This window comes from Ranitomeya variabilis, chromosome 6 (assembly GCF_051348905.1).
Source record: "Ranitomeya variabilis isolate aRanVar5 chromosome 6, aRanVar5.hap1, whole genome shotgun sequence".
NCBI classification, from domain to species: domain Eukaryota; kingdom Metazoa; phylum Chordata; class Amphibia; order Anura; family Dendrobatidae; genus Ranitomeya; species Ranitomeya variabilis.
Window position 1 is genome coordinate 101,070,121 of NC_135237.1, and position 21,322 is coordinate 101,091,442.

The following is a 21,322-nucleotide window of genomic DNA, read 5'->3' on the forward strand; positions in this document are numbered from 1 at the left end:
TGAAAGAAGGATGAAATAATAAAAGACCAAGTCTCAGCAAGTAGAAAACCTTTCTGGATCTGAGCGGTTAGTTTTTAATAAGACGTATACTAAGTAGGTTCTTTTGACGTGACCTATTTTTCGCAAAATATAGCTGACTCTCACTTATAATCTTGTTGTCCATAACGTACTTGTGAATTATGTCTCCAAGCAACTATCCAAAATGTCAGCACTGAAGATATGTAATTTGGACTTGATACTTGACTCAGAATTGAATAAAAAGCCACTAAATATACATTATGCCAGCCCTGACTTCTCAAATCTGTAATCTGATGTCACTGGTAATAATCATATTTCTAGTGTATAGGTGCACTGACATAACACCTGTGGCATATAACTCACCAACAACAACACCATAATGATGGCCTAACAAAAGGACACAGTAGGTTTAAAGAACTAGAAGAAATAAGAAAAATAATGTGGGAGTTATACATTTTTAAGATTAACATATTTTCTATATCCCACATGAGGATATATTTGGGTAATTGCCACGTTTATGCGTGCAAAGTGGGCACAGGAAAAGTAAGAACAGCTTGCTGCCAACTCGTACATTGCTTTGATACCATCCAATTAACTAAGCGTGGATGAAAACATCTAGCATGTAAAGTACACTAAATCCTTTAGTGCTTCAATAGGGATTCCAACAGTTTTAGAAGAAAAAAAAGCTAAACTTTAATACAATTATATATAGCCTTACTGTTATTATATTCGGATTTTTCGACCATAAAATGCCGGAGATCACATCAGTGATCTCATTGACAAAATACAGAGACAACTCAGAAGATTTAGTAATGAAACATGGGAGAAGAAGGTAAAACATTTCAACAAAAGTCAATGAAGAAATCTGACATTTACGGTTGGTTAGACATCAAGTCAATTCTAGACCCCCTCACTTCAAACACGCTGAAAAATGGAAGCACTCCATGTTTACTTCTATGTGATCTTATAAAAAGTCAGACAATGTACTTTTAGATATCAAGAAAATTCAGATTGTTTATCGGATGTTCTAAAGAGTCCCATGCACACTAGGCGTCAGTTGGCCAGAAGAAAGTTCGGCTGATAGCTATCTCCCCCGACTCCTCCATGTTCAGTAACACTTGGTTCGGCTAAGCATTCCTGGCCTTTCTATGAGACAGCCTATGTTGAAATAGTAATGGTGCTGATCCTTCTCACTCCTGACATCATCTGATGGGGGAGAGTCAGGATGCCCCTAAATAGATTAGACTGTCATCCAGTCATGCCGATACTGGCCTTTTTTTGGTCTAATATGTATGGGGGCCTAAAATCTGTATATTATGCTGCAATATTGTGTACACGTTGCCTATAGTGAATAATTACAATACCTAAAATGTATGACATTAAGTTGTAAAACGATCCAGCTTCATGAAGCTGGATCGTTTTGCAACATATTTCCTAGATTTTTTGTACACCGTGAGATTCTGTGTTTCACATTCATCCACACCTGGAATAGGTGAGCTGGTATTTCCATATTACTTTCTCATGGCATTACCGTAAGTTATATTTAAAAACCAGTGTTATAAATCTGTCATATCATTTATCATTGTTCTGCATGTGTACAATTAGTCGTAAGATTTTCAAAATGTCCTAAATGAATTCCTCCTGAAAATTCCCAGAGGTTTTTACCTGAAAAGTACAAATGAGTAATCTCCTACTTCATTACTAATAATAGCACTTCTTCACCCCCCATGAGACCCCATACATTAGATTCATTATGCAGAATCTTTCTTCGTTATATACAATTGGGAGCTTTTCCACCAACATTGTAAATTAGGTTCTAAGACTTTCTGCACTAACGACTCCATAATTTCCTCGAATACAAAATGCAATTTTAACATGGGCATCAATTAGTAAAGATAGATATAAAAGTCACCTCCATACATAGTAATATTTGATTTATTAAAAGAAACAAACAAAAGCAAGCCACATATAAAGTCCCTACCCTAACGATCACTTTAAATCAACACTCTTGACATCACCATTTTAGTAAATACTTGAAATGATCAAGAATAAATTGATCATGAATTGATTATGAATAAATTGACAACGGGTGTTACCAGTTTGGGGCGTGTCCTTAAATATTCTGACACTGTCCAATCAGTGCTGACTGTACAGACACACCTCTTTGACAAGGGGAATGAAAATACCCAGTTGTTAAGTTAAAGAAAGCTAAAAACCTATAACATTTTGTTTAGCACTGCAATTGTACAGATATTAATCACCTTGCCAGGTCATTTTACCGCGTAATGAATGTAAAAATGAAATAAAACAATGGGTTTTTTTTCAGCATTTCACTTCACTTGGGTTTTTTTTTTTACAGTTTTTCAGTACACTCTATAGTAAAAAATGTATGATGCAATTCAAAAGTACAACGGAAAATAAGCCCTCATACAGATCTGTTGACAGAAAAATAAAAAAAATAAGTTGTATCTCTTGGAACTAGAGGAAGAAAAATTGAAAGTTTAAAAATGAAAATTGTCTGCACCCTTAAAGAAAACCTGTCACTTGCTCCAAAAAATGTAAATACCTTGTAATAATTCCTGAGCTACCCTGATTTTACTGCTCCTTTCCATTTTGCACTGCATCATTCCATTGCAGAGATGTTCACATTTGTTGCTTTGGGAGTGCAGAATGTGAAATCTCTGCTTTGCTGTCCAACTGGATGTTTTTTCAGTCTTCTCTGGAGGGGTGCACTTTCAGTCCACTCCCAGATGCTGCCAAACACAGCTTCGCAGCTTATCTAGCAATAGCAGATGCTGCTGAGCTGTGACTGGCAGCATTTGGGAGGAATGAAAGTACACGCCCCCCCAAAGAAGACTCGGGAATAGGTCAACTGAACTACAAGCCGAAATTTCACATATTGCACTCAATAAGAAACAAATGTGAATATCTTTGCAATGCAGTGACGCAGTATACAAAATGGAAAAGAACGGCAGAATCAGAGGTTCTCACGGATTTTTTATATGTATTTAACTCAATTTTTTTATCAAGTCACAGGTGTTTATTAAGGGGCTAAAAACAAAACAAAAAATAATATATTCCATTCTTCATGTTCTGGAGCTCCAATTCTTTTGCCCTGTCCTGTATTTGAATAATATGCCATTTGATGTATGTAACTGTTCTCTGGTTTCTATTAGCTGTAATTTATGTATTTTCTTGTGCTGGGAGTTCACCTGTAACAATATGTCTCCTTCCCCCAATACTTGCAGCCCTAAGCTATAATGTAATTAAGCTTTGTCATCATCACTAGTGAAGGAATAGCCATTCTTCCTCACAGCAGGTGGCTAGTCAAATGTACATACTACATAGACTAAGTGGAGCCGACCAGTCTAGAATCTTCTGATGGACTCAACCATTGAATAGAAGGTGTGACCCCTACCCCCCTCCATGGGCGGATCCCAGGAGCTCAGACAATCCATTCTTATTTTGAGATTAGATGTGAGTTGATCCTTGAAGGAGAAGGAGTGGGGATTCTTAGCTGAGGCAAGACCCCACATCCATATGGGACTGCGGAAGCGAACGGGGCGAGACTTGAGCTGAGGACATATCTCGTCGTTCGTGAGATTGTTTTGGGATCCCTTGGACTCGTGTGGACTACTGCTGTGTTAGCTGGCACAAGGATTATCGGGAGGTGCCCCCGAACCTGTTCCGTTGGACTAATTGTGGACTCTGTAGATCTACCTGCATGAGTTGTTCCAGCGTTCTTGATAATAAATCTGTGGAATCATCCCTTGGCCTGTTGTCCCTTCTTGCTCTGCCGTACACCCCGTCACAAACTGGTGGCAGCGGCAGGATCAGAGCAGAAGGAATGGAGGACAATGGCCCAACATCGGGAACCAACACCGCAGAGTACAAGAACTGGACTTTGGGAAGCCTACAATCAAAGGCCCGTGAAGTAGGAGTCCGTTTTAAAGGACTCTCCAATGAGCAGCTAATTGAGGCTTTGGAAGGAGTTCGCCTGCAAGATGACGCTGAGGAAGGATCCTCACAGCAAATGGAGGAAAGACTGCAGCCGGAGGTAAATACCCAAAAAAGTCAGTGGGTTGTGTGGTACGAGGAGTTGGCATTGCTGGGAGAAGCCCCCATAGACTATAAGAGGGAGGCCATTCACAGAGCTAAGGAGAGGGAGGCCATTCACAGAGCCGAGGAGAGGGAGAGGGAGGCCATTCACAGAGCTCAGGAGATGGCAGCTAGAAGCAGCTAGAAGCTCCAGACAGACTGTAACCTCAGCACCCACCATGAGGGAACTCCCCAGAGTGTCCCGCAAGGACTTTAAGCCCTTTAATGAGGCTGCAGGCGACACTGAGGGCTTCTTCCAGGACTTTGAGCATCAGTGTCGATTAATGGAAGTCCCGGAAAGGGAGCGAGTCCGACATCTTGTGGGGCTCTTAGAGGGTGGAGCTGCCGAAGTCTATAGAGCTATGGACCCTCGGGGGAACCGTGAGTATGCGGAGATTAAACAGACTATTCTAGAACATTATGCTGTGACGCCAGACACTTACAGGACTCAGTTCCATACTTTAGCCTGTGATGGGGAAGTGTCTTTTAAGATATATGCTCATAGACTCAAACAAATATGTCATCGCTGGCTGGAGGCAGAGGAGGCCTTAACCTGGAACACCTTTCTCCAGGTTATCCCAAAAGAACAATTCTTTGCCCAGTGCCCCGTTGAGATCAGGGAATGGGTGCGTGAGAGGAGACCAGCAACAGTGGAAGAAGCTGCATCTCTCGCTGATGAGGCTCTCACCATCAAGCCTCAGTGGAGGGTTCTGTTAGAGGATCGAGAGAGGCCTACCAGCTCCACAACACCGGTGGCCCCCAGTTCTTCTGTCCCCATTGTTCCCCTAAGCCACCACCTCATGCTGATACCCGTGTAAATGTGCCTCCAGTTGCTTCTACTGCATTTTCTGGAATATGACGAGGAGAGGAAGTAGCAGAGCACAGGTGTTATGGTTGTGGGCATCCGGGGCATCTGCAGGCCTCATGCCCAGCCAGCCCATGGAGAAGTCGTCCTCAAACCCCTACAGCACCTTCAGGTGGGAGCTGGCCTCCAGTTTCCCTTACCCCTCGCCCAAGAGGACGCCTTGGATGGAGTGAGACCCAGCACAGATGCTATCGATGTGGGCAGCCGGGGCATCTGCAAGCCTCCTGCCCAGCTGTTCAAATGAGGATTGATCCTGTACCCAGTTGTATTATTAATTATGTACAGCCAAGTGCCATGGAGGAAGACGTGTCACCACTACGTGAGGACTGGCCTAGTGCCTCACCCACCCATGTTGCACCACTAGGAGTTTATGGTGTGCGACCTGCAGCTATGACGACTTCTGCTCATCGAGGTAAGCACTTGCAGGAGGTCGTGCTGGATGGACAGAGACTTATTGGATTTTGTGACTCAGGGGCTTTCCTCACACTGGCTGATCCCCGAGTGGTTCGGCCTGAGGCAATTCATAGAGGACCTGGGATTGTCATTAAACTGGTTGGTGGACAATGGAGGACTATTCCCACAGCCACTGTGGATCTGAACTTTGGTTTTGGGGTCAGGCGATGTGTGGTTGGGGTGATGGGTGGTCTGTCTGCAGATGTTCTCCTGGGCAATGATGTGGGAGAGCTACGATGCCAATTCGTGGCTGCATGAAGCCACATGTAAGTTACGCTCTGCCTGTGTGTACTTAACCAGCGACCTGTAGAGGTCCCTAGTGCGTACACAAATTGGGAGGGGAAGGGATTGTCATGATATGTACTTTTGCCCTGTCCTGTATTTGAATAATATGCCATTTGATGTATGTAACTGTTCTCTGGTTTCTATTAGCTGTAATTTATGTATTTTCTTGTGCTGGGAGTTCACCTGTAACAATATGTCTCCTTCCCCCAATACTTGCAGCCCTAAGCTATAATGTAATTAAGGCTTGTCATCATCAGGAGAAGGAGTGGGGATTCTTAGCTGAAGGCAAGACCCCACGTCCATCTGGGACTGCGGAATATATCTCGTCGTTCGTGAGATTGTTTTGGGATCCCTTGGACTCGTGTGGACTACTGCTGTGTTAGCTGGCACAAGGATTATCGGGAGGTGCCCCCGAACCTGTTCCTTTGGACTAATTGTGGACTCTAATGGTTAAGTATGCAAAAATCACGGTAAATTTTATTAAACATGTCACTACCTTGATCGCTTGTATACTTGTCCTTTGCTCCCATGTTTAATAAAATTTACCCTGATTTTGCATACTTAACCATTAGAGTGTGCGGTGTCTTCTAATTCAAAGCACTGGTGAGTGACATTATCACAGAGTATGTACCCACGATCCGGATCTGAGTTCACATCGCTGCCGTCTATTGAATGCAGGTGAATCCGCATGTGTTCACTGAACCGTGTGGATTCACAGAGTTCAGTAAATTCTATAGGTGAAATTTCTCTTGCAGAGACAAGAGTCTCCACAAGAAAAATTGACATCCTGCAGTCTGGAGAGACGCACCGCATGTCCGTCTCCACAGGTGAGCTGCGGCGTTTGTGGACGCATAGTGGACATGGAATTTCTTGAAATCCCATCCACTATGATGTAACGGCTGGCCTCTGCGGGTCGGACATTGGGCTGCGCCCAACCCCCAGCATTTACTGATTGTAGGCACACACCCTTTTGCTGGCCCTTTGATACTTAAAGGGATTCTGTCAGCAGAATTCCCCCCAAAACTATTTATATGCACATGTAGAACTTTGAAAGACAAGTCCTAGCAATACCTTTACATGGCTAGTCCTTTCCTACATTACTGAGATATCAGAGTTTGAATTGATATGCAAATGAGGCAGAAGAACTATTTATAAGCCTCTGTCACTCCAGCTCTCTACCTTGACTGACGCCGCATCCTATTGCTTGACTGACAACCTCTATGTTTTGTGACTTCTGATAAAATGAGCCATCAGTTATGCAGGAGGAAGCGATGCTGAGTGGGGAATAAAGCTGAAGTGACAGAGGCTGCTCTATAATCTCATTTGCATATCAATTCTGTCAGGGAATATTATTTCTCAGGACTTTCTTAATCACACAAGGTCACGAGTACCACCCACTGTGATCCTTGGAGCGAACAGCTCTCTGCTGCACCCTATCATCCGGACAATTACATGATTGGCCAACGGTTTATGGAGAAAGCCGCAGGCTGTTCACACTACTAGGCCACTTATCGGAAAACTAACAGTGAGCGTTTGGTATATACACCTCCGGATTCCAACATGTAATATGTGTATATACCCCGTACACAGCTAACTCCACGATAACCCCAGACTACTCGCTGCCACCACCAATCCGTTTCGGTCGATTGGACACCAATTACGGTAGCTTAGGACTTTGAAGTGTAGTTTACAGAACTGAAGGAACAGAACTATTACATGTTATATTGAATACACAGGGAGGCAGTGTTTATGAAAAATATACAAAAGATTTTACAAGGGGGACAAAACAATATAGCACATACAGTTACAGAAAATAAAAGGGATTAACAGGAAAACTTAATACACAGGATCACAAAGACGATTCAGTTTAGCTGAAAAAGAGCGCTTTGCTGGGAGCCGTCAATAAACAGGATTCATGCATACATGTATGTGTGTGTAACTCGCTACAGGAACACAGATCATAATTCGCCTTGATCTTTTATCAGACCCTGAGTCTCACACACACACCCCCTTTTGATGACAACACATAGGCCAGGTTGTGGGCTGGTCTCAGCCCTTCATGATTTTTAGAAATCCCTACTTATGCAATAACGCCTCAAAGGACGACTGCAGAAGTTTGAGACTGATGTCATCTTTTGCATCAGGATTTTATCTATGCTTAGAGACCAAAGATGGCCTAGCTGCTGGCTGCTATATGGCCCCAATGGCTTGGGGGCCTTTTGGCAGGGGTTATAGTAACAAGAAAATATCTATATTTTTGCCTAGTTAGCCCGGTGCTGAAAATGTACGTCTCATTAATATCGCATGTATAGAAATTCCAAGATTCCATGTTTTCTTATGAAGACACACTGTCTGAGCTGGCTTATTGTAACTGCAGTGACAATGGCTATTTCTAAAGGGTGTGAGATCTGTCTTTAATCTGCTCAAAACCTAGTAAGCCTTTTCCTGTCTCTGTCTATGGACAATACACATCATCTTCAGTCACCTGGGCATAAAGAGGACTCCTTGCATTTTAACTAAGATGGTTGACATCTCTTTGTGCACTGCACATTTTACATAACGGCAGCTTTGAGTGCTAGCTCCTATTTCCTTATTGCAAAAAGGAGAGGGAAAAAACGGAGAGGGATATGAGAGACCTCAAGGATTTTTTTTTATATTTTCTATGACAAATTCAAACATTTAAATATCAGTAACAGAGGAATGGATTGGCCATGTAAAGGTATTACTGAACTTGTTTTTGAAAGAGCAACATGTGCATATAAATAGTCTGGTAGTGAAATCCTGCAGATGTCAGCACAATACCTGACTAACAATTTCCACATATCATGCACTGGAGTGAAGTGTTAGTCTAAAGTCAAAGTGATTTACAGTGGGAAAAATAAGTATTTGATACACTACAGATTTTGCAACTTTTCCCACCTACAAATATGGAGAGATCTGTAATTTTTATCGTAGGAACCGCTCAATTGTGAGACAGAATCGAAAAATAAAAAACAGAAAATCACATTGTATGATTTTTAAATAATTATTGCATGAAACAAGTATTTGATCACCTACCAATTCTCAATCTCACAGACCTGTTAATTTTTCTTAAAGAAGCCCTCCCACTCTGCACTCATTAATTTGATTAATTGGATTAATTGCACCTATTTGAACATGTTACCTAAATAAAAGACACTTGTCCACACACTCTCTCAATCAATCACACTCCAACCTCTCCACCATGGCCAAGACCAAAGAGCTGTGTAAGGACACCAGGGACAAAATTGTAGACCTGAACAAGGCTGGCATGGGCTACAGGACAACAGGCAAACAGCTTGGTGAGAAAGCAACAACTGTTGGAACAATTATTAGAAAATGGCAGAAACACAAGATGACTGTCAATCTTCTTAGGTCTGGGGCTCCATGCAACAGCTCGCCTTGTGGGGGTAAGGATTATTCTGAGAAAGGTCAGGAATCAGCCCAGAGCTACAAGGGAGGATGACATCTATAAGGTACCTGGATGTAAATGTGAGTTGTGATACTGACTAATTCTCATTTTTTTTTTTTATGTTAGGAGCATTAAAGTGGTTGTCCAGGTTTGTGATGAGTCTGCGGTCATTCTATGTGACTGCAGACTTCTAAATTCTCACAGTGCGCCCTGCACGCTGTTAGGATTCTCTTGTGCTGGCGATTTAAATACATGCAGTCATGCGCTGACTAGACATGTGTGGCCTCACTCAATGAAAATGAACTGAGTGAGGTCAGACAAGCCTAGTCAGAACGTGGTCAGAAGTATACAAATCACATGCTTGTGCTGACATGACTGTCCACTGGCAAAGGAGAATCTTAAAAGTGTGCAGTGCATTAGTTGTGAGAATTCAGAAGCCTGCAATGTCAGGATTCTGCTCTGCAGGTTCCAGTATTCATCACATGGACACTTCACTCATATGCGATTTTCATACTTATGGTTCTGTGACAACGAGCTTCTCTTCCTGCTTCTCCCAGTTTTTCACTGATAATTGAGAGCATTAGGGAGAGGAGCTCGTCGGTACATGACTAAGGCTACTTTCACACATCAGTTTTCTGCTGTCGAGAGAGAGAGAGAGAGAGAGAGAGAGAGAGAGGGCGCCAAACTGAATTCTTGCCCCGGATGCTAGAAAACCTAGATACACCTCTGCTTTTTGGTATCAACTCCACTCGCTGTATTTTGAGGAAGAAGGATGAGTACAATCCCAAGAACACCGTTACAACTGTGAAGCATGGCGGGGGAAACATCATACTTTGGGGGTGCTTTTCTGCTAAGGGGACATGTCGACAGCACAGTATTGAAGGGAGGATGCATGGGGTCAAGTATCGCGATATTTTGGCCAACAACCTTCTTCCCTCAGTAAGAGCGTTGAAGATGGATTGTGGCTGGGTAAGAAACATTTCAAGGTCCTGGAGTGGCCTAGCCAGTCTCTAGACCTGAACCCAATAAAAAATCTTTGGAGGGAGCTGAAGCTCAATGTTGTCCAGTGACAGCCTGGAAACCTAAAAGACCTTGAGTAGATCTGTATGGAGGAGTGGACCAAAATCCCTGCTGCAGAGTGTGCAAACTTGGTCAAGAACTACAGGAAACAACTGACCTCTATAATTGCAAACAATGGTTTCTGTACCAAATATTAAGTTATTTTTTTATATTGCATCAAATACGGTACTTATTTCATGCAATAAATTAAAATTAGTTATGTAAATACATACATACAATGTGATTTTCTGGATTTATTTTTAGATTTTGTCTCACACAGTTGAAGTGTATCTACGATAAAAATTACAGACCTCTCCATTCTTTGTAGGTGGGAAAACTTGCAAAATCAGCAGTGTATCAAATACTTACTTTCCCCATTGTATAGCACCAGACCGCTGCAATCACATCGGCAGCATCTTGCCATTTCTAGGTCTAACATAAATCTCTGCTGTATCTTTACTCTCTTAATAGAACTGTTAAACTCATTTGATAAATCCCCTTGGCTTTGGGAATATTTTACTGACTATTATGCAAGTGATAAAGTATTGTGTAGAATTCTTGCAATCACTAGGGTGATTTTCAGTACTCCACTGACAGTACATAATAGTAAAATTCTGGCAATGATGCTTATGGAAAAAAGTGACATTCTTAAGGTACAGTCACACTAAGCGATGCTGCAGCGATACAGACAACGATGCCGATCGCTGCAGCGTCGCTGTTTGGTCGCTGGAGAGCTGTCACACAGACCGCTCTCCAGCGACCAACGATGCCGAGGTCCCTGGGTAACCAGGGTAAACATCGGGTTGCTAAGCGCAGGGCCACGCTTAGTAACCCGATGTTTACCCTGGTTACCAGTGTAAAATGTAAAAAAACAAACACTACATACTCACCTTCTGATGTCTGTCACATGTCCCTCGCTGTCCGCTTCCTGCACTGACTGAGTGCCGGCCCTAACAGCAGAGCGGTGACGTCACCGCTGTGCTTTCACTTACGGCCGGCGCTCAGTCAGTGCAGGAAGCGGACAGCGAGGGACGTGTGACAGACATCAGAAGGTGAGTATGTACTGTTTGTTTTTTTACATTTTACACTGGTAACCAGGGTAAACATCGGGTTACTAAGCGCGGCCCTGCGCTTAGTAACCCGATATTTACCCTGGTTACCATTGTAAAACATCGCTGGTATCGTTGCTTTTGCTGTCAAACACAACGATACACGGCGATCTGACGACCAAATAAAGTTCTGAACTTTAATCAACGACCAGCGATATCACAGCAGGATCCTGATCGCTGCTGCGTGTCAAACACAACGATATCGCTATCCAGGACGCTGCAACATCACTGATCGCTAGCGATATCGTTTAGTGTGACGGTACCTTTAGGCTTCTTTCACACTTCCGTCTCCCAAATCTGCACAGGATCCGTCAAGACGTTGAAATGACGGATCCTGTGCAGATTGTGGAAAACGTGTGCACTGGGCCCGTCTTTCTGATGGACCCGTCGAGGCTATGTGCACCTGTTGTGTATGCGTCTTCCCAGCGGTTTTCCGCTGCGAAAACGCATACACAACACAAACCAGGTTAAAAAAAATCAAAAAAATCACAGTATTCTCAAATTCCCTGCATCCCGTGCAGCGATGCTCCCGGCAGCTAGCGTTCCTAGTAATACATTGCGAAATCTCACGAGAAGTCGCGATCTCGCGCGACCGCGACTTCTCGCGAGATTTTGCAATGTATTACTAGGAACGCTAGCTGCCGGGAGCATCGGTGACGCTGCGCAGGACGTCGGTAGGTGAGAATATTGCGATTTTTTTTATTATTATTATTTTTAACATTATATCTTGTTACGATTGATGCTGCATAGGCAGCATCAATAGTAAAAAGAGAAAGAGAGCTAGCGAGAGAGAATTTCCCTGACGGTAAATTCTTCCACGCATGCTCAGTTTGAAAAGTTGGGACCCGTCGCTGGATTCCAGCTTTTCACAGTCAGTGACGCATCCTGCGCCCATAGGCTTCCATTGTAGCCAGTGACGGGCAGCGCAGGATGCGTCACTGACCGATTTTCCGACTTGCAGAAAAAACGTTCCTCTGAACGTTTTCTCTGCACGACGGACCGGTTTTTTTTTACGCAGGATCCAGTGAACGATGGATGAAACGGATGGCCATCCGTCACAATCCGTCGCTAATACAAGTCTATGAGAAAATGCAGGATCCTGCAAATTTTTTTGCAGGATCCTGCATTCTCAAAAATCGACGGATTGTGACGGGAGCTGAAAGACGGAAGTGCAAAAGAGGCCTTACAGATAAACCGCCTTTCTTATAAATGCTTTGGGAAGTTAGTTGATGGGACACTATCATGCACGGCGGTATGATGCCGACAAGGAAGAATGCGGAAAGTTTTCTGTTTAGAATTGTTAAACAGTAATTTTCAAGAAGTAGATGAAAGTAAATTACAGTCTGTACTTCTGCATCACTTTATGCATGAAATAAAACACTTGTACTGGAAAATCCCTTAAACACAACTCCCAGCATTATACAGGAGAGGGATACATGATATAATTCAGTTATACTGTGTTCCGTTACAGTCAGCGGAGTGTGGTTTATGAGAACTGGATATCAAAGCCACACTTTAACATTTCAGTATTATCAGCATCTAAGTGAATGCTGGATATAGTTACCATTAAGTCTCTGTCAAACTTGCTCTAAACACGCACCATCTGAAATTTGTACACCATTCATTAACACATGTTACCTATACTTACTGATTGGACCCCCACAGCCTCACCAGTCACAGTGAGCACATTTGGGTGTTCATCGCACGTGCATTCCCAGACATTACTGCCAATAACTCCTACACGCCTTGACTGTAGAAGTGTCACCTATTTTACAGATATTTTATGGCTATCACACATGGCAATTTGACATTGACTTGTACTGGATTTTAACTATTGCAAAAAGTTACACTGACCACATCTGACGGTGGCCACACACTCTGTACATGGAGCTCTGTACACTGTATAGTAGTTAATCTGGGGTGTTGTACATCGGTTCCTATTAAAGTGAATAGGAGCTGAGCTGCAGTACCCAAGAACAGCCACCACAAAGTGTATGGAGTTGTGCGTCTCTGGCTCTGTTCACTGTGCACATCCAGGCTCTGCAAACAGATCCAGGATGTCATGGGTTTACACCGACAGAGGGGAGCCAGACGACCGCAGTGTCTGATTTCTCCTACTCCTGCACTGATAAGAAACACGTCACCTTCATATTAAACGGTGTAAGTTTGTTTTAGCAGTGCAGGGGTTAATCTGCTCAGTTGAGAGCTCCTGGAAGCTTTCCTGCATTAAGGCTCTCAGCTGTTCACTGTTAGCCACTCCCATCTCCTATATAAACTGGGTCCTAGCTAGCACTCATTGTCAGAGTAGCTTTTGCTGCATGGCTGGAGGTTGTTAGTGGTGGTTATTGGAGAAGGCTTTCTTTGGATTTATCAGTGACTGTTGCTAGGTTTTGAGTGTGTGATAATTCCCTTTCTTCTCCTACTTAGGTTTAAACCCATCCTCCACTCACCGGTGTTTACCTCTGTTGTTTGTTTGAGTATATTTGTATGTTTGGTATTTTTCGGTATCCCTGTTCGTATTACCTTGTTAGGCTGCCGTCACACTAGCAGTATTTGGTCAGTATTTTACATCAGTATTTGTAAGCCAAAACCAGGAGTGGGTGATAAATGCAGAAGTGGTGCATATGTTTCTGTTATACTTTTCCTCTATTTGTTCCACTCCTGATTTTGGCTTACAAATACTGATGTAAAATACTGACCAAATACTGCTAGTGTGACGGCAGCCTTAGTCTGATTAGCGTATTACAGTACACTACTACTCCCCTCTTCCCTGGGTGGGGGAAGGGTACAGACTGTGGCTGAAATGAGGAGCTAAGGCAAGGTACCCCAGCGATTTCACCATCAGAAGTAATCTGGGGAATGGTGCGCCCCTAGCGTTAGGGACAGGGAAGGAGCCCCTGGTCCCGGGACACCCGACAACAGAGTCGTTACACGAGTGGTGGTTTTCCACCAATCTGATAATGATGGCCTATCTAACAATATCAAAGTCTTGGAAAACCCCTTTAATTCAAGTCAGACACCAAATCTGTGGCTGGATTGCACAACAAAAAAATGCTTAGTGGACCCTGCATGCACTACCTGGTGCCTTAAAGGGAGTTTCTTAGGGCAAAATCTCTTTAAAAAACTCCCTTAAAAGGACCATAAACCTTAAAAGGGTCATATAAGATTACAATTAAGTATTTTCCCCAGGAATATCTCCACTCCTGTATCTGGTACTGCAGCTCATTCCTAGTCAAGTAAGTGGGTTGAGCTGCAGTACAAGACATAGTCTGCTTCTGGAAAAAAAACTGGCTGTTTTCTAATATTGTACAAAGTATCTCACACGAACTATTTAGTAATTAATGTACGGCAGCATGGAGGATCTTCTGAAGAATATCTCCAATCCAGGCTCAGACTGGCACACACGAGAACAGGAGAATCCTACGGTGGGCCCATATGCAGCAGTGGGCCACCACCCTCTCATATTAGCAGTACTTGGCACGATAAACTTGAGTCACTATGTATAGACAAAGGTAGCATCTTTTTTATTCATCAACCCATTTTATTGCTTTAGAAATTTGTGAATGAGGTTAGTCATATGTGCATGTAGCTGAAAAGTGGAGCCCTGGAGTTGATGTTACTGGTAGGCCGTGGCACCAGATTCCGACATTGCTGGATTCCATGGCTCCAGTGCATGTCATAGTACAGGCATCAATTCATATAAATCGCTCATAGTTTCCACTTAAAAAGTATAAAGTAGTTGGCAGCATGGTAGCTCAGTGGTTAGCACTGCTGGTTTGCAGCACTGGGGTTCTGGGTTCAAATACCAACAAGGAGGGCATGTTAGGTTAGGCTATGGGTTGAACTAGATGGACTTAAAGTCTTCCTTCAACCTTAATAACTATGTTACTATCTGCAAGGAGTTTGTATGTTCTCCCCGTGTTTGCGTAGGGTTCTTCGGTATCTTAAAACTCTGTCCACATATTGTAGATATAGTTTAGTATTAACAAGAACCTTGAGAAGACAATAGAACCAGTTGAAGAAATATATTGTACATGGACATAACTAGTAGATGTCCATTCAAGTCACACAAAGTGGACAACTGAACATCCATCTGCATCAGCTAAGATAATCAAGTGAATTTGTGGTTTTGCCATTTTTGGCCTGGCAAAAAAAGCCTTGATATTCATGCACAATTTTTGCATGAAAAAAAGCATCAACCAGCAATGTGAAAACAATGCCACAAGAACAAATCAAAATAGCGAATATCATGCTTTTCTATCTTATCACAGTTAATATTTCGCCTTATTGTTTTAAAACACAATGGGTAAGACACTGAAATACTTGTTAATTGTGTTTTGGGGTATTTATTATTGGTTAGGAAACTGTTCATTACCATGAGCTGCAATCATTCTCTACAGACTTCACGACACTGGCAATCCCTTGGATAATAGTTCACACGAGCATGTGCAAAACTGTGCATTTTTACATCCAGAAAAAAATGTAAATTTTTCATCCATATTGTCACCCGTATGCCGTGTGTCAGAGCTTTTCAGGCAATCAGCATCTCCCTTTGTACATCCATATGGCATCCATGTTTTTACAAGAACAATTTAATAAATAATAAAGGTGAAAAACAATTTCCCATCTTCATGATTGTAATGTATCCATGAAAAACACATGACATATGGATGGGAACCCAGTATGTGATCTATATTTTTTGACTTATAATTGGCGAGTTTGATCTAGAATACAGATCACAGTAGCGCATGCTGCAATTTTTCACGCAAACCATCGATCAGCGTGTAAAAACGTTCATGTGAACTATCACATTGACTTGCATTAGTCGGTGTTCAGATTGTATGTTATGTATTGTGTATATGGAAAGCACACAGAAGTTTGACAGGTTCATCTGAATGAACCCTAAAACTGTCCGATTTACGTCTGAAGCTGAAAAAAGAACGCCAAGACTTTTGCTTTCATTCTGATGACATCAAAAATTATTCAAAAAATTGTTACACGAGCAGAATAAATGTTTTTTATCAGTAGGTAATTGATTTTTTTTGTCTTTTGCTTAGATAAGTGCCTCAATAGACAAGGCGATTATGTTAAATATAGACTAAATTTGTGCAATCAATTCAACGCAACTTGATCATTTTAAGTAATAAATAGCAGAGAACAGTAATTTCTGACTTCCCCTCATAAATACGGGTTACATTAGCAAATTCTGGGAGCCTATTTTATAGCAGGTTTATGGGCCTTTTCCCCCATCTTGAAATTCCTGTGAGCAATCCTGCATCAATACCTTCTGACATACCAGCGAGAAATCCCTGTACTAATGGACAGTCAATAAAAGTGACATAACTGATGTATGAATTATTAATCTACATGTCTCCTGCTTTTATTAAAAAATTCTAATAAAATTCCATTTATGTTGCTGTAATATGTGCCCCCTCCTCTCCACATCACACTACCTGCTGGCATGGCTGTCTCCTTGTTGCAGCCCACACCACAAAAAATGTAATAAACACAACTCACATCCATCAATACCAAGTGACCAGTGATGTGAAGAATGCCAGTGGTCCCTGTCCTCGTGATGTGCGACTCTACACTGAAGTGCACACGTAACTGCTCTGAAGACACCTGTTAATTATCTGTCCCCAGCTGCTCCAATGATCTCCAAGCTGTGCCCCTACAATCCAACGACTCCTGACGATGCGAGGCATTATGGAAAGTAATGACTGACTATGCACGATGTTATTCCTGATGAACTTCTATAAGCTTATTTGTTAATGTCTATTTATTTTAATTATTTTAGTGGTACGTAAGAATTCATACAGGTGTACGAGCAGTAGGATCAGGACCCAAAGTACTGTCCACAAGATCACAACTCATCTCACCAAATACACGGAAAAGGTCAAAAAAATCCAGCTGCCCCTAAAGCTTCAGGACTCACATACGGGGTTAAGTAGAACTCAATTGCCTTTATAAACAGTGTGATCTTAACATCAATAAAGAATTCATAGTAAACCCCATAATGAGGAATGAAGAACCCATAGTGAACCCTTAAAGTAAGTCAAAGCCAGAACTCCATAGCGATCCAAAGGTAAAATAAAGTCAGAATTCAGAGAGACCCCCATGTAAATCAAAGTTGTGATCCTAATGTAAAAAGAAGTATAAATATAAAGTTAGACAGTCAGACATCATATTGACCCCCAGTGTAAAATAAATGACACCCAATTTGAAATAAAGTCAGATCCCCATAGTAACCTCAGAGTAAAATGAAGTCGGACCTCATAGAGACCCCAATATGAAATGAATGACCCCTATATATAAAAGTCAAAACTCATATAGAGCCCCAATGAAAATGAATGACACCAATGTAAAATGAAGTCAGACGCCATAGTGACCCAAATGTTAATTGAATGACCCCGATATAAAATAAAGCCAGAACTCATAAACAGCCCCAATGTAAATGGATGACACCAATGTAAAGTGAAGTCTGAACGCATAGAGACCCCAATATGAATCAAAATGATAAAACCATTGGGATCCAAATGTAAAAAGAAGTCAGAATTTATAGTGACCCTTGTATGTGAAATAAATGTTAAATGAGTGACCCCCAATATGAAATTACACCCAAACTCAAAGTGAGCACAAATGAGAATTGAATGACACCAATGGAACATGTCAGACCCCATAATGGCGCCAATGTTAATCGACTGACCCCCACTATAAAGTCAGAACTCCTAGTAACCTCCCAAATGTAACTAGTGGCCCCCAGTGTAAAATGAATTCATACCCAATAGTTACCCTCAATTTAAAATGAACAACCCCCAATATAAAATGAATGTCTCTTAATGTAAAATGTAGTCAGACCCCAATAGTGACCTCTGTATACAACAAAGTCTGCCCCCTTAGTTATCCCCATGGAAGTCAAAGGTAACAACCCCCACAGTAACCCTCTTAACCAAACGTCAGAATCCACAGTGACTCCAATGTAAAAGACCCCATAATAAGCTGCACCATGACAGAGCGACCACCCGGCAGCACCAGTTTGTGCATTGAAGTCGGAGCACATAGTGACCCCTCAAACAGAACAATCCCCCCAGAGTAGTCGGAGAGCACAGTGACCCCCACATAAATGATAGAGCCTATGGCGATGCATCATGTTCAGGACACCACAATGGCACTCATGCCTCCCAGAACGACCCCTGACATTGCACAGTGCCTCCCCGGGTACACGGCGCTCGGACCCCACAGAACCGCTGTTACCTGAGTGTCGGCTTCACTTTCGGCACAGATCACAGCGCTCTGTCTCTCCGGCAGCCGGCAGGCACAGTCACATAGCAGGGGGCACGGGAAAGTTTTGGGGTCCGCAGCGCTGAGTGTCGGGAGGGGACGGAGCTCCGGGCACAGGCTTCAGCCGCTGCTGCTAGTCTGCTCTTCCTTCAGCGCTGAACTCATGAACAAAATATGTTGCTTTGCATGTTCAGTTCAACCACATCCTCTGCTGCCCGGGCTGTGCCCACTCCAGAGACTGGCAGAGCCGCCCTGTACCGAGCACCACACCGAGGACGAGCGGACACAGCACTGCCAAATTATAGCAGCTGAGAGCAGGCGGCGAGAAGGAGCAGCCGGTACTGACAGTGCACGGAGCAGCCGGTACTCACGGTGCACGGAGCAGCCGGTACTGACAGTGCACGGAGCAGCCGGTACTCACAGTGCACGGAGCAGCCGGTACTCACGGTGCACGGAGCAGCCGGTACTGACAGTGCACGGAGCAGCCGGTACTCACAGTGCACGGAGCAGCCGGTACTCACGGTGCACGGAGCAGCCGGTACTGACAGTGCACGGAGCAGCCGGTACTCACGGTGCACGGAGCAGCCGGTACTGACAGTGCACGGAGCAGCCGGTACTCACAGTGCACGGAGCAGCCGGTACTGACAGTGCACGGAGCAGCCGGTACTCACGGTGCACGGAGCAGCCGGTACTGACAGTGCACGGAGCAGCCGGTACTGACAGTGCACGGAGCAGCCGGTACTCACGGTGCACGGAGCAGCCGGTACTGACGGTGCACGGAGCAGCCGGTACTGAAAGTGCACGGAGCAGCCGGTACTCACGGTGCACGGAGCAGCCGGTACTGACAGTGCACGGAGCAGCCGGTACTGACAGTGCACGGAGCAGCCGGTACTCACAGTGCACGGAGCAGCCGGTACTGAGCTGTGCACCGAGCAGCCGGTACTGAGCTGTGCACGGCAGTCCCCACAGGCTGCTGCTCCCCTCTCCTCCAGGAAATCCTCTGGTGTCACTCTCTGGCGCCCCCTCCCTCCTCACTGCTGCACCTCTCAATAGTCTCCACAGGCTCCTGCTCCTAGCAGTACATGGTCCGGACCCCCATCATAAGCTAAACCAAGGGGGCTTCTGTTTCCTGGAAATACATAGTTTGGCAGCTTGCTGATATTCTCTGTGCTTTTACACCTCAGCATTTCATGACCTCTGCTTGCTGTGAGCAGTGTCAGACTAAAGAACATTGGGCCACCGGAGGATATGATTCTGAGGGCCCACCGGAGGATATGAGTCTGAGGGCCCACCGGAGGATATGAGTCTGAGGGCCCACCGGAGGATATGATTCTGAGGGCCCACCGGAGGATATGATTCTGAGGGCCCACCTTTCTACTCCATTCAAGAGCCTCATAACAGCCGCAAGGTTTGCACTATGAATTCTCCTGAAGAAGAAGCTAGGGCCCATCGGAGGACTCTCTGGTGGGCCAGTACAACCCTGGCTGTGAGTGAATGGTGGCATTATTGTTTACATCCAGCAGACCTACCGCATGCTTTTATTATAATAGTATCTAATACAGGCAATCATGGAGAAAAATGATTTTGAGGGTTTTTTTGGATTTAGGCTGGGTTCACATTGCGTTAATGGCAATGCGCTGACGGCATCTGTTACACAGCGGCACTAACGCTATGTAACGGATGCATTAGCGCACCCATTTACTGCCACTATGTAGCGCATCGCTAACGCATCTCATAATCGGCCGCGGGCTGCAGCGTTTCCGGGTCCGTCACCGCTAGCTCAGATGGAGCATCTGCGCGATCGCATAACACGATCTTTAAAAGGCACTTGTGTGGCGTAGTCCGTTTGACGCATGCGTTAAACGGACTGCACCAACGCAATGTGAACCTAGCCTAAGGGCATTAAAGGAAACTTGTCATGTCCCCAAACGCTATTAACCTTCAACTATAGGGTTAATCTGCTGGCTAATAGCATTCCAATGTTGTGCGGCTGTCTTATTGACAGTCTGGAGCCGCTGGACTTCATTTATATCCGGCAGGCACCGGAGCTGCCGTGATGATCGCGGCTCGGTCCTGGGGGCCGCATGTATGTCCTCGGACGGCCGTTCTATTGAATTGTATTGTGGCGCAGGCACCAGCTCTCTGCTCCGCAATACCAATACGAGTCTCCTGCCAATCAGTGATTGGAAGCTGACATCGGCAGGCTGGCACGGGCAGCGTGTGACATCACTGCCATGCGCCGCCCAGGCTGCGGAGGAGTGGAGGACGATGTATGCCGAGGGAGCAGAGGTCAGATGAGAAGGATTTTTTTTAATGTGTATGTGATGCATGGCAGAATTGGGTAGAATGTAAGCCTGCAAGGGTGCTCGCCCCTCTGTACCTGTCTGTCACTATTAGGCTGTGTGCACACATTGCGTTTTTCCCGCGTTTTTTTCGCTATAAAAATGCATAAAAAACGCATACATTATGCATCCCATCATTTAAAATGCATTCCGCAATTTTTGTGCACATGATGCGTTTTTTTTCCGCAAAAAAACGCATCGCGGTAAAAAACGCATCATGTTCATTAATTTTGCAGACTTTTTTTGTTTTTCCCACTGTTTAATGCATTGGGAAGCTCTGGAAAAAAATGCGAAAAAACGCATCAAAAACGCGGGAAAAAAACGCATGCGGATTTCTTGCAGAAAATGTCCGGTTTTGCTCAGGAAATTTCTGCAAGAAATC

At 43.9% G+C, this 21,322-nt stretch overlaps 1 protein-coding gene across 2 annotated transcripts in view; it reads right to left on the bottom strand.

The window, feature by feature from the left end:
• The window catches only part of RFTN1 (raftlin, lipid raft linker 1), a 462,134-nt gene extending 442,559 nt beyond the window's left edge, over positions 1-19,575 (bottom strand). Inside the window, exons 1-4 of one of the 2 annotated variants that reach the window (XM_077268864.1) lie at positions 19,542-19,572; positions 19,291-19,389; positions 18,991-19,239; positions 18,572-18,939 (exon numbers count right to left, since the gene is read on the bottom strand). The gene's annotated coding sequence lies outside the window, so the exon portion shown is untranslated. The other variant, XM_077268863.1, reaches the window with a different exon arrangement.
• Positions 19,576-21,322: the final 1,747 nt, after the last annotated feature.